The sequence below is a fragment of the Hesperophylax consimilis genome, chromosome 26 (assembly GCF_061612785.1).
Source record: "Hesperophylax consimilis isolate HC1 chromosome 26, BYU_Hcon_1.0, whole genome shotgun sequence".
NCBI lineage: Eukaryota > Metazoa > Arthropoda > Insecta > Trichoptera > Limnephilidae > Hesperophylax > Hesperophylax consimilis.
Genome location: NC_142861.1, coordinates 20,049,701 through 20,061,001, shown reverse-complemented (window position 1 = coordinate 20,061,001; position 11,301 = coordinate 20,049,701). Strand labels below are relative to the sequence as shown.

The window sequence follows — 11,301 nt, the reverse complement described above, 5'->3', positions numbered from 1 at the left end:
GATTTTGTGACTGATTTCGTTTTGGAACATGATTCTTATCACGATTCCAAAATTTCAGCCCAATTGGTACAATAGGGCCGGAAAATATGGTTTTTAAAAATCGAACCCAAGTCTGAAATCAGTGCCCATAAAAATGATGATTTTTCCAAAAATTCAACTTTACACAGATTTTGTGACTGATTTCGTTTTGGACCGTGTTCCTCATAACAATTCCAAAATTTCAGAAGTTTAGTTCCATAGGGACTGAAAAAATGGTTTTAAAACTTCGAACCCAAGTCTGATCAGTGCCAATAAAAATGATGATTTTTCCAGAAATGCAAATTTACACAGATTTTGAACCTGATTTCGTTTTGGACCATGATTCTTATCACGATTCGAAAATTTCAGCCCATTTTGTACTATAGAGCCGGAAAAAATGGTTTTTAATAATCGAACACAAGTCTGAAATCAGTGCCCATAAAAGTGATGATTTTCCCAGAAATTCAACTTTACGCCGATATTGTTACTGATTTCGTTTTAGACCATGATTCTTGTAACTATTCCAAAATTTCAGTCGTTTGGTACCATATATTCTGAAAAAATGGCTTTAGTTCGAACCCAAGTCTGAATTCAGTGCCCTCACGAATGATGATTTTTCCAGAAATGCATCTTTATTCAGATTTCGTACCTGATTTTGTTTTGGACCATGATTCTTATCACGATTCCAAAATTTCAGCCCATTTGGTTCCAAAGAGCCGGAAAAATGATTTTTAAAAATCGAACCCAAGTCTGAAATCAGTGCCCATAAAAATGATGATTTTTCCAGAAAGGCAACTTTATGCAGATATCGTTCCAAAATCTCACTCACTATTCCAAAATCTCAGCCCTTTTGTTACCAAATATTCTGAAAAAAATGGCTTTTAAAGTCATGTCTGAATTCAGTGCCCACACGAATGAAGATTTTTTCAGAAATGCAACATTATACAGTGACTGATATCGTTTTAGACCATTATTCTTATCACGATTCCAAAATTTCAGCTCGTTTGGTAGTATATAGCCTGAAAAAATTACTCTGAAAGTTCGAACCCAAGTCTGAAATTAGTACCCAAAAGATTGATTTTTCCAAATATGCAGGCGGCTGCACCCATACCCACCTACCAAATGTAAAATAATAATGGAGCCCTCTATATTTTCTTTCCCATTTCCATCATATTTTCATATATTCATCATATTGCATAGAGCCGTTCAGAATTCTTTGAATGAACTCCATACTGCAATGCACACTACAGTATACAGCATTGTATCGGCATCGCCTCACCTCTCACAATCTAATTAAATGAGGCGATGATATGTGTGCGATAACCTTTAGTCTATTTTTGAAATAAAAGCATTTTTTGGTCATTATGACGGCGGATTTGTAGGACTTTTTTTAATTATTTTATTTCAGGAGACACAAAACAAGTGACTGGTGAACGCAGTGCTTCTTGGTGGGCATTGACACCGTAGTATGCGGGTTCAGAGACGATGAGGGTATAGTCAAAGATGTTAAAACATTCAACGTGCACAATATGCCCAAAAAATGAAGTAAGTCAACTTTTACTAGTTAATTACGCCTGTTTTATTTGTTTTTATTGACTAAAGTTGTCAGTTTAACCCTTCCGTGCTGGAGAAGGGAATACATTTTCTCCAAATGAGAGTTTTAACGATATGTAAGATAAATGAAGATAACGAAGATGGTATGGAAGACTACTAGTCCAGGTCTAAACCAACATATTATATGCCTCAGAATCAGTAAGAATCCAAACCTCAATAAACAACGAAGAAAGCCTAAATTTGGCCACAAAAAAATTCACAAACGACATAAAATCAGCCGTAGACCTTGCCACCGTCGAAATCGCGAAACATTTACTCCGCTCCGACTTACCCACAGAACTAAAAGAACAAATTAGAAAAAAAAACTACGCCCGAAAAAAATGGCAAAGATTCTCAGACCCGATCGTTCGCAGTCCCTCGAACCGCCTCGCACACCAGGTCAAAGAAGAACTCCAAAAATACAGAGACGAACAATGGCACGACTTTATCTCCACTCTTGACGACGACCAAACAGCCTTCTGGAAACTTTCAAAGTCCCTCAGAAAACCCGCCACAAGAATATGACCCTCACGGGCCCAAAAGGCACTGTATACTCCTCCAGTGACAAAGCCGAGACTTTTGCAGACATCCTCGAAGAAAAATTCTCCCCAACCATGACCTACGATGACTCCCAATTCGTTTCAACTGTAGACTCGAAAGTCTCGTCCGTTTTGACAGAAATCCCAACAGAAAATCCAATCCCTTTCACAACCCCTCAGGAAATCATTAAAATTTTAAAATCCCTTAAAACAAAAAAACTCCCGGTCCTGATTTAATCTCAAACAAAATACTAAAATGCCTCCCCTCCAAAGCCATTTGTGCCTTCACAGCCATCAGCAACGCGTCTTTCAGACTTCCTTTATTCCCACAAGACTACAAAATCGCTGACGTTATTCTCATCCCCAAACCCGGCAAAGACCCTAGACTTATTTATTTATTGGACAATTTGTATAGCGCCGCTTTGTATATCGCTGCTTGGCGCTGTATAGCGCTTCTTCAACTCATAGCCAATTTCATTAAAGACCGTAAATTTAAAATCAATTTAGATGGAATTTTTTCCACCGTGAGATTGCTAAGAGCTGGTGTCCCTCAAGGCTATATTCTCTTGCCAGCTCTCTTCAACATCTACTTAAGCGATATCCAGTCCCAGTCCCAGTATTTACGACCATCGCACAAAAAAACTAAAATAGGCAAATTTTCAGACGACACTGAAGTCATGTCGACTTCAGTAAGCGAAATAACCGCAGCACGACGCGTCCAAGCCCACACTTCAGATAAATCCCTCTAAAAGCGCTGTTTATGTTTTCTCCCGTAAACGCCCTACGAGAACACCCAATATACACCTATTCGGAGAAAACAACCCTTGGCAAAAAAACATTAAATGCCTCGAAATCACCCTTGACAGTAAATTAACCTGGGCAAAGCATATCACTGAAACATTAAACTTAGCCAACAAATCTTTGCATCCCTCTACCCCATGATTAGCAAAAGAAACAAGAAATTATCTCCAAGAAATAAACTTTCAATATACAAATCCACGATAAGACCAAAATCTGCGCCCACGCTTCAAAATTTCAATTAAATAGACTACAAACATTCCAAAATAAAGCCATTCGCACTGTCCTGGGAGCCCCCAAGTGGATGAGGGTTTCCTAGATCCACCGTGACTCTGAAGTCCTCCTCCTTAAAGATCACATCATAAGTCTCGCGGAATATTTTTATTCGGGCATTGCAACCCATACTACACAGTACGACGCAAATGCCAAAACTCAATATAAAAAACCAAAACAAATCCTAAGTAAATTTCACCCCTAATTGAAGCCATGTTTCATTGCAAAAATTTTTTCACAAAAAACTAAAAATTAAAATTATTTTCCAACAACCAATTTTAACTCATGATGAAAGAGAAAGGGGCTTTTTTGGCCCAGAGCTCTGTATGCCAGTATTTCAAAAAGTCGACATACGCCTCATGATGTTGTAGTGCAATGTATAGTACAGTCAAGATGTACATCCGTGCTTACAAAAGGTCCAGTCATTCTTAATTTTTTATATGTTGTTAGGACCTAAACCAGTATTAAAAAAAAAAAATTGCAACTTCGAAAGTGCTGTGCGAGCGGCGGTGGACCTAAAAAACCAGGAAATTTTAGGATTTTTTTCAGTTCTTGCTCAATATCTCAGTAAAGGAAGGGTCTGACCGGTGTAGTCATTATGCATACTTTTAAAGAAGACTAAATTTTCTATAATTCGAAACCAAAGCAAGCTATACAAAGCCATTGGTTTTTAAGATACAGTTCTTCAAAAAAAGGCAATTCTTCCAAAAAGTGAAATTTTTTCGAAATTGTCACTTATTTTGTAAAATAATTTCTAAAATACGCATCCCACGTCAAATATTGTGTGAAATAAAGTTGTTGTAAATTTAATAAACGTTTATTCGAGACTAGATTGATATCTGTAGACTTAACGGTTCTCTCAAAAATGGCAGATAACCAAAAACAGTCATAAGAGGGTTTTGGGTGAAATGCAAATAAACTGTTCTCGCGTCTTTTTATGGTTTTATTGTGCTGTGAAGTAAATCCATTAATCATCGTGGGTTTATCCTAGGGTTATAATATAATTACGACTATTTCAAATTTCAAGTACCCATTAGTAGCTATACCCATGAGTCACCATGGGTTTATTTTATGGCATAATTATCGACCAGTATAACGACCTTCAGTCAAATTTAAACAATACAATAATTGGGAAACTTACTTAACCCAAATTAAAAAGCTCCACTAATATTTTAGCCAAATATTTTTACTGTCCCCCCCCCCCTTGACCTCCTTCCTTATGGATTTATGGAGCAAGCCATAGACGGGATTCAGTTTTCACGCTCAAAAATTATTTTCCTTCCATTCATCCGTGCCCCTCCCACTGATTACAATACGGTGTTCACTTCACTCATGGAAGCCAGCAACCGGAGCAAAGCTCATGGTCAGAAAATCACGTTCGTCACTTTCGACCAGCCATTATTCACAAAAGCAAGAGATATTGTGGAGAGTGGACTTCACTCGGAGTTGAACAGTGTAGTTGTACGGCTTGGTGGATTTCACCTCTTACTGTCCTTCATGGGATGCATTGGCACTATAATGGGTGGAAGCGGTCTGAAAGAGCTACTAACCACCATCTATGCAGGCCACAGTGTTGACAATATTTTGAATGGGCACGCATATTCACGAGCTGTTCGAGCCCACATTTTGGCAAACCTCACACTGGCCAGCATTGTTTTTTATGAGGTTGACATAACTCCTAAGGAGCGAGACGAGACTGAAAAATTGCTGCGAGACACTGAAAGGTCTCTCACTATATCAGCAAAAGAAATTGATACCTACCAAATACTAAAGGCAAAATTTAAAAGTGCCTTGGAGAAAATTGAAGCGAATGGTCCAACATCACAGTTGTTTGACCAATACTTTCGTAAATGGTCACTTTGATAAAACTATTCAACCAGGCAGAGCGTGCTGGTGATTGGAACCTTCATTTGTACACTGTCCACAAGATGCTCCCTTTTTTCCACGCAGCTGGACATTTTTTGTATGCTAAGAGCGCGCACCTCTACCTTCAGGATATAATGGCTCTACAAGATAATATAAAGCTCTATAAAAGTGAATACGACATGTTCACAAAAGGATCCTTCACCATTCGCCGGTCTGACAAGTTTTGGTCTGGGTTGTGGTCAGACCTAACAATTGAGCAGAAGCTGATGCGATCCATGAAAACCTATGGTGGGTTGACCCAAGGAAGGGGAATCTCCGAAAGTGTTTTGGCAAGGTGGACAACAGGAATGGTGTTTATGTTGAACATTTGTGAAGAACTGGAAAGTTTTTGCAGCTTATCATGTCCTACTGGAGAGCAGCATGTAGACATGAGACCTTCTCTAATCATCCGAGATAATAGTGATGTGGAAAAACTAAAAAACTGGTTTGCTCTCCACCCTCCATTTCCCAAAACTGACAGTTTAATTTCTATCAGTAGTGGTTTACTGGCAGGTCCTGAAATTAATTGCCACACAGCCCAGAGAGTTGGAACGGAAGGAGTGATGAAAATTGTGGGGAAAATGAACGACAAGGATTGTAATAAAACGGAAAAATAAAGTTACCACGCTGGCATCGATCACCTCAACCGTTAAACTGCCGGACAAAAACAGAAGAGTGGCTGTGGATCCGCTCACAATTTTTCAGCGAGTGTGTATTATTGCAAAGAAATCTGAACAGGATTTACAGGACGACTTCAAGATGAGTTGGCCCCGTTCCCGATGTCTCTGTTCAATGAACAAGGGATGCGCAAGGGCACAAAATCTACTCTGTACTCTGCCTTCCCTCCTCTTCCCAGCCACACGCCGATAGATGCCAGCACTCACGTCATTTTGGATGATGGCTACCTCTTGCACAAGGTCGTGTGGCAGCGGAAGAGCACGGTTCGAGCATTTTTGGCGCGTTATAACACCTACGTCCGAAACCACTTTGGGAAGAACGTCTCCATCGTTTTTGACGGCTACCCCGAAGATGCTACCAAAAAAACACCAAAACAGCGGAACGATTCCGGCGCTGCGCAGCTCATTCCAGCTACGAATTGACATTCGATAAATCGACAGTAATTCAAATTGCTCAAGAACATGTATTGGGCAATGAAAACAATAAGAGACGCCTTATAACTCTTCTTTGTGACGCCTTTCAGAAGGAGGGAGTAGAAATGGCTGTTGCCGAAGAAGATGCTGATCGAGAGATCGTCATGATGGCGTTATCAAAAAGAGCAGATCGGGTCGTCATAGTGGGAGAAGATGTCGACCTGCACGTTCTTCTCAATGGTTTAGGCGCTGAAGAGACAAACGTCTATCTTCAGAAGAGCACGAAGGGTGAAACTGGTTGCTGTCACTACTCTAAGACCTCCTACAACAACCAGGACTCCCTACAATTACCAGGAACGGTACTATTTACCCACGCGTTTGCCGGGTGCGATTCCACCTCAGCACCGTTTGGCCAAGGTAAGACCCAAATCAGCACACCTTTGAGCAAGAGTGAACCACTTTCTGAGCAAGTGGAGGTCTTCCTTCGGCCAGACTCTACCCCACAAGCCGTGAGTGAAGCAGGCATCAAGTGCTTCGTGGCTCTATATGGCGGTGACATCACGAGGGATACTTTGGATTTCCTGAGGTATAAGACGTTTGTCACTTCAACAAACATAAAACTCGCCCGTTTGCCACCGAAGGAAGATGCTGCAGGCCACCTTGCAGCAAGAAAACAAAATAAGTGACCATTTCGAAAAAATTTCACTTTTTGGAAAAAATTGCATATTTTTAAAGAACTGTATCTTGAAAACCAATGGCTGTGTATGGCTTGCTTTGGTTTCAAATTATAGCAAATTTAGTCTTCTTTAAAAGTACGTTTAACTATTACACCGGTCAGACCCTTCCTTTACTGAGATATTGAGCAAAAACTGAAAAAAATCCGAAAATTTCCTGGTTTTTTAGGTCCACCGCCGCTCGCACAGCACTTTCGAAGATGCAATTTTTTTTTTTAATACTGGTTTAGGTCCTAACAACATATAAAAAATTCAGAATGACTGGACCTTTTGCAAGCACAACCCCCTTTTCATGTTTAAATTGACTGCACTAGTATCGAAGGGGATATCTTGGCGGATTCGGGCGATTAAACGTTAGTGGCGACGAAAACTGAGAAGATAACTACCATTGGCGATATTGCACGCAAGGCCCCAGATCTACGTTAATTTGAGATAATAGTCGGAAGTGAATACAAAGCGCATTTCTCGGGGTGGATTGCCTAGAACAAGGAGACATTCAGCTATCGGGGTAGCTAACGGCAGCCATTAAAGCAATTTTGCGGACACAAAACATTGTAAAATAAAAAGCCCAAAATTTACACTTCTAAAACAGCGTCGACTAAAACATTGAATTGAAAGCACCATTTGGAGATCGGAACCCATTTTTTTCCGGTCCGTGCCTGAATTATCCTAGAAGAAATAGATATACGAGGAGGACAAACCGTTTGGAATGAGTACGTATCAATTATAAGGACATAATCGACAAATTGCAATTGTGAATTTTACGGACAAGAACATACAATATAGGTGACTCTTCGCATCCTATGTGCAACTGGATTTACAAACGTTCATATTTGTTGTTGAGCTTCAATTTCAATGATCAAATCACCACTTTTTCAAATGATTTATGTATTAAGCTTTTGGTTAGACCTGATGATAAGTTTTGTATCTTGGGAGACTATAACCTAACCGATATTAGCTGGACTCTTCCTGCGTTCCTTGCAATTACCCTTCCACGATAAGCTCTACATTTATCGATTATATAAATTACTGTAACTTGCACCGATACCCGTACACTGATGTTCAAAATATATCAGGAAGGATTCTTGATCTTGTTCTGTTATAGTCTAATTTCCCGGTACGCGTTATTCCCGCGAACGATCCATTGGTTCCTGAGGATGCTCACCAAAAATCCATCACTGCTGCTGAATAAACTGAACCAACGCTTATAAAGAAAAACTCAATCAAACGGCTTTCATTCCACAAGGCTTATTATGACGATATAAGAGTCAGTCTGGCATAAGTAGATTGGAACATCCTTAACTTATCTGATTCCGTTAATCCTGCGGAATCACATTTTTACAATAGTATCAATAGTCTTCTCTCGGACAAGGTTCCATTGGGGCGTGTTGGGAAACATTCCTACCCCCCCCCCCCTCCCCACACTCATCGTTAGTTAAACTTATTCGTGAAAAGAACAAATTTCACAGACTATAAACATATTACGAATTACCTCTCCGATTACACTATTTTTTCAAGGCTACGAACCAGTCTGGATGGGAAATGTATCTTGCAAATTACTCTACGGATGTTTGTGTACATTTTTACATTTGCTGTGACATTGTAATCGTTGTATGTTTCCCGTTACCATAAATAAATCACTCACTAGATCGATATCTTCGGGCTTTTTGTATTAAAAAAGTTTGTACTTAAATTAACACAGATATACCAGCCGTGGTGAAAGATGGAGAAACATAAGGTCATTTAAAAAAAGGTGCGACCATAGGCAATATAATTGCAGTCAGTCTACTCCATTCATCCCTTAGCCCAAAAAATAATATTAAAAATAAAACTTCCTTGAAGCAGAAAAATACCGAAATGTTTCCCGAGGACAAGGTTCCATCTAACAAATCATTGTCCTGAGAAAATGAACTATGGTATGAAAATGAAATATCGTTCTTTACAGCTCATTTTGTAAAGAGGAAACTTTGTCACCGGAAAATTTTTAAGGCGAGACGAAAAAACCCAAAATGACATGAAATTTTAATAAATTAATGAAATAACCCAAAAGAAAATTTGCAAACATGATTGTGCTTATCTACGACAGTCGAATTTCGACATTTTTCTGCTTACTCGCTAAAACAATAAGATAAAACAGGATAACCATTAATCAATAACATTAATAAGGTCGGTTGATGTAAAAGATAACATTTATACATTGTGGAGGTCGTTTAATAAAGAATAATAATTTTCCTTTGTCATTGGTGTAGGTAGATATATATACCAAGATAGCGTTCGCAAGGAACACTTTTTAACGAACCATTTAACGTATTTTGCTTTTGATTGCGAGATTTTGATAAGTCACAAACTGACGCGTAATTTACGTCGGAATAACTTGAACATTAAACTTTAACTTACGTAGGTTTCACTTCAGGTCGACTTGAATATATGTTTGTATAGCCGTTACAGTATATGGCTCTATATTTTTTTATGGAAGAATCATTTTGAGACAATATGATATTACGTATTGGTTTACATCTTATGGTACGCGAACCGAAATACAAAACAAGCACGAATTACTGGAAAGGAAGGTAGCAACTGCAACCGGCGTTTCACGGCATTTGTTTGTTATTTTACCTTTTGTACTTTTTTATTAAGTTGTAATCAATCAAGTTTTTTAATGCTTTTTTATTATAATAAATGTAGCTTTTATATTTTTTATCAGGTTGTAATCAATGAAGCTTTATAATTTTTTTTTATTAACTTTTAATCAAAACAGTTTTTTACATTTTTTAAAATTAATTTGTAATGATTACAACTGTGGATTTTTATTCATTTTGATGAAAATAACAGAATGAAATAAAAATTATTAAAAAATTGTCTTTTTCGTGAAAACCTTAAATAATAAAAACATTTTTTAAATGTACCCACTTTATATGTGACTACCGCACAAGAGTCCCAACTGATCCCAACCGTATGGAGCCAGTGAGACGATGGGGATTATGAGAGGAAAGGTGAAGGATATGGGTAAGAGGTATTCCCGGGCTATTCAGATCTGGTCACCAAACATGGAAAAACCCATTTCAAGCAACGTTTATAATATGAATTGTGCCTTTCACCAGGGCGATACTGAGAGTATCTTCCACTCTTGAATCTCCTTAGTGAATTGGAACATTGTACTGAATTAATTGAGCTATATTTAATAACAAGATTTGAATAGCCCGTTAATCCCAACCCTCCCCTATTCCTTCTGTTAGCATCAGCGATGCCATTCTGAAGATCTACCGATTTCAGCAAAAATCTACCGAAATTTCTGAATATCTACCGAAGTCAGCGAAAAGATTCTGAATTATGGGCAGTTATTTTCGAAAATCACAACGTGTGAATTTTTTATTTTCGAAATTCTCTACCCGTGGAATCGAAAAAATGTGGTGAATTACTTTTTTCGAGATTCTCCAGCCACCCCCCCTCATATATTATATTTAAATATTGTGGGGAATAAGTTTTTTATGATATTATCTAGCCACCCCACCCCCCATGGATATTAAAAAATATTGTGGGGAATAAGTTTTTTATGATATTATCTAGCCACCCCACCCCCCATGGATATTAAAAAATATTGTGGGGAATCACCCTGAAATTTTTGAAGGGGAATTATTCTTCTCAGAAATTCTCTAGTAACGAAAGTAGAAGTAATTCTCTTGGGGTCACCTTTGGCAGAGGTGTTGAAATTTGAAAAAACTCAGTTGCTAGCGATATAGGGGTTAATATCAGCTGTTTAATATCTTTTAAATTGCGTCGAAGGATGAAGCTAAAACTGGCTCCAAAAGAAGGTTGAAGCATAGACTGGCTCCAAAAGAAATTGTAGCATAGACTGGCTCCAAAAGAAGGTTGAAGCATAGACTGGCTCCAAAAAAGGTTGAGACATAGACTGGCTCCAAAAAAGGTTGAGGCATAGACTGGCTCCAAAAGCAGTTTGAAGCATAGACTGGCTCCAAAAAAGGTTGAGGCATAGACTGGCTCCAAAAGAAGTTTGAAGCATAGACTGGCTCCAAAAATAGGTTGAAGCATCATTTTATCTTTTAATTGCTGAAAAAATGGAACAAAAAATTTCTCATTGAAAAAAAGACATTGTTTTGGGATCTTTATAAGATATTATAGATTTACCAGTTTCCCCGCTTGCACTATGAATTTCCCGAGACCGCATATATTTGAATAACTTGTTTTAAGGATATTCATAATTTCATGAAATTATCATGAAAATCATTACATTATTACACTGGTTATGCTAAAGTTGAAATTGATTCGTTTAGTCAACCGCGTGTGAAATTGTTTATCATCCAATCTAGTCAAAAATTAAAAGAATACGTT

The 11,301-nt window shown here is 38.2% G+C and overlaps 1 long non-coding RNA gene across 1 annotated transcript in view; it reads left to right on the top strand.

Annotated features, from left to right (window-relative positions):
* The first annotated feature begins 1,492 nt into the window (after window positions 1-1,492).
* The window catches only part of LOC149411265 (uncharacterized), a 121,412-nt gene continuing 111,603 nt past the window's right edge, over window positions 1,493-11,301 (top strand). Inside the window, exon 1 of the long non-coding RNA XR_016304903.1 lies at window positions 1,493-1,563. This is a non-coding gene — a long non-coding RNA (uncharacterized LOC149411265). The remainder of the gene's footprint in view (window positions 1,564-11,301) is intronic.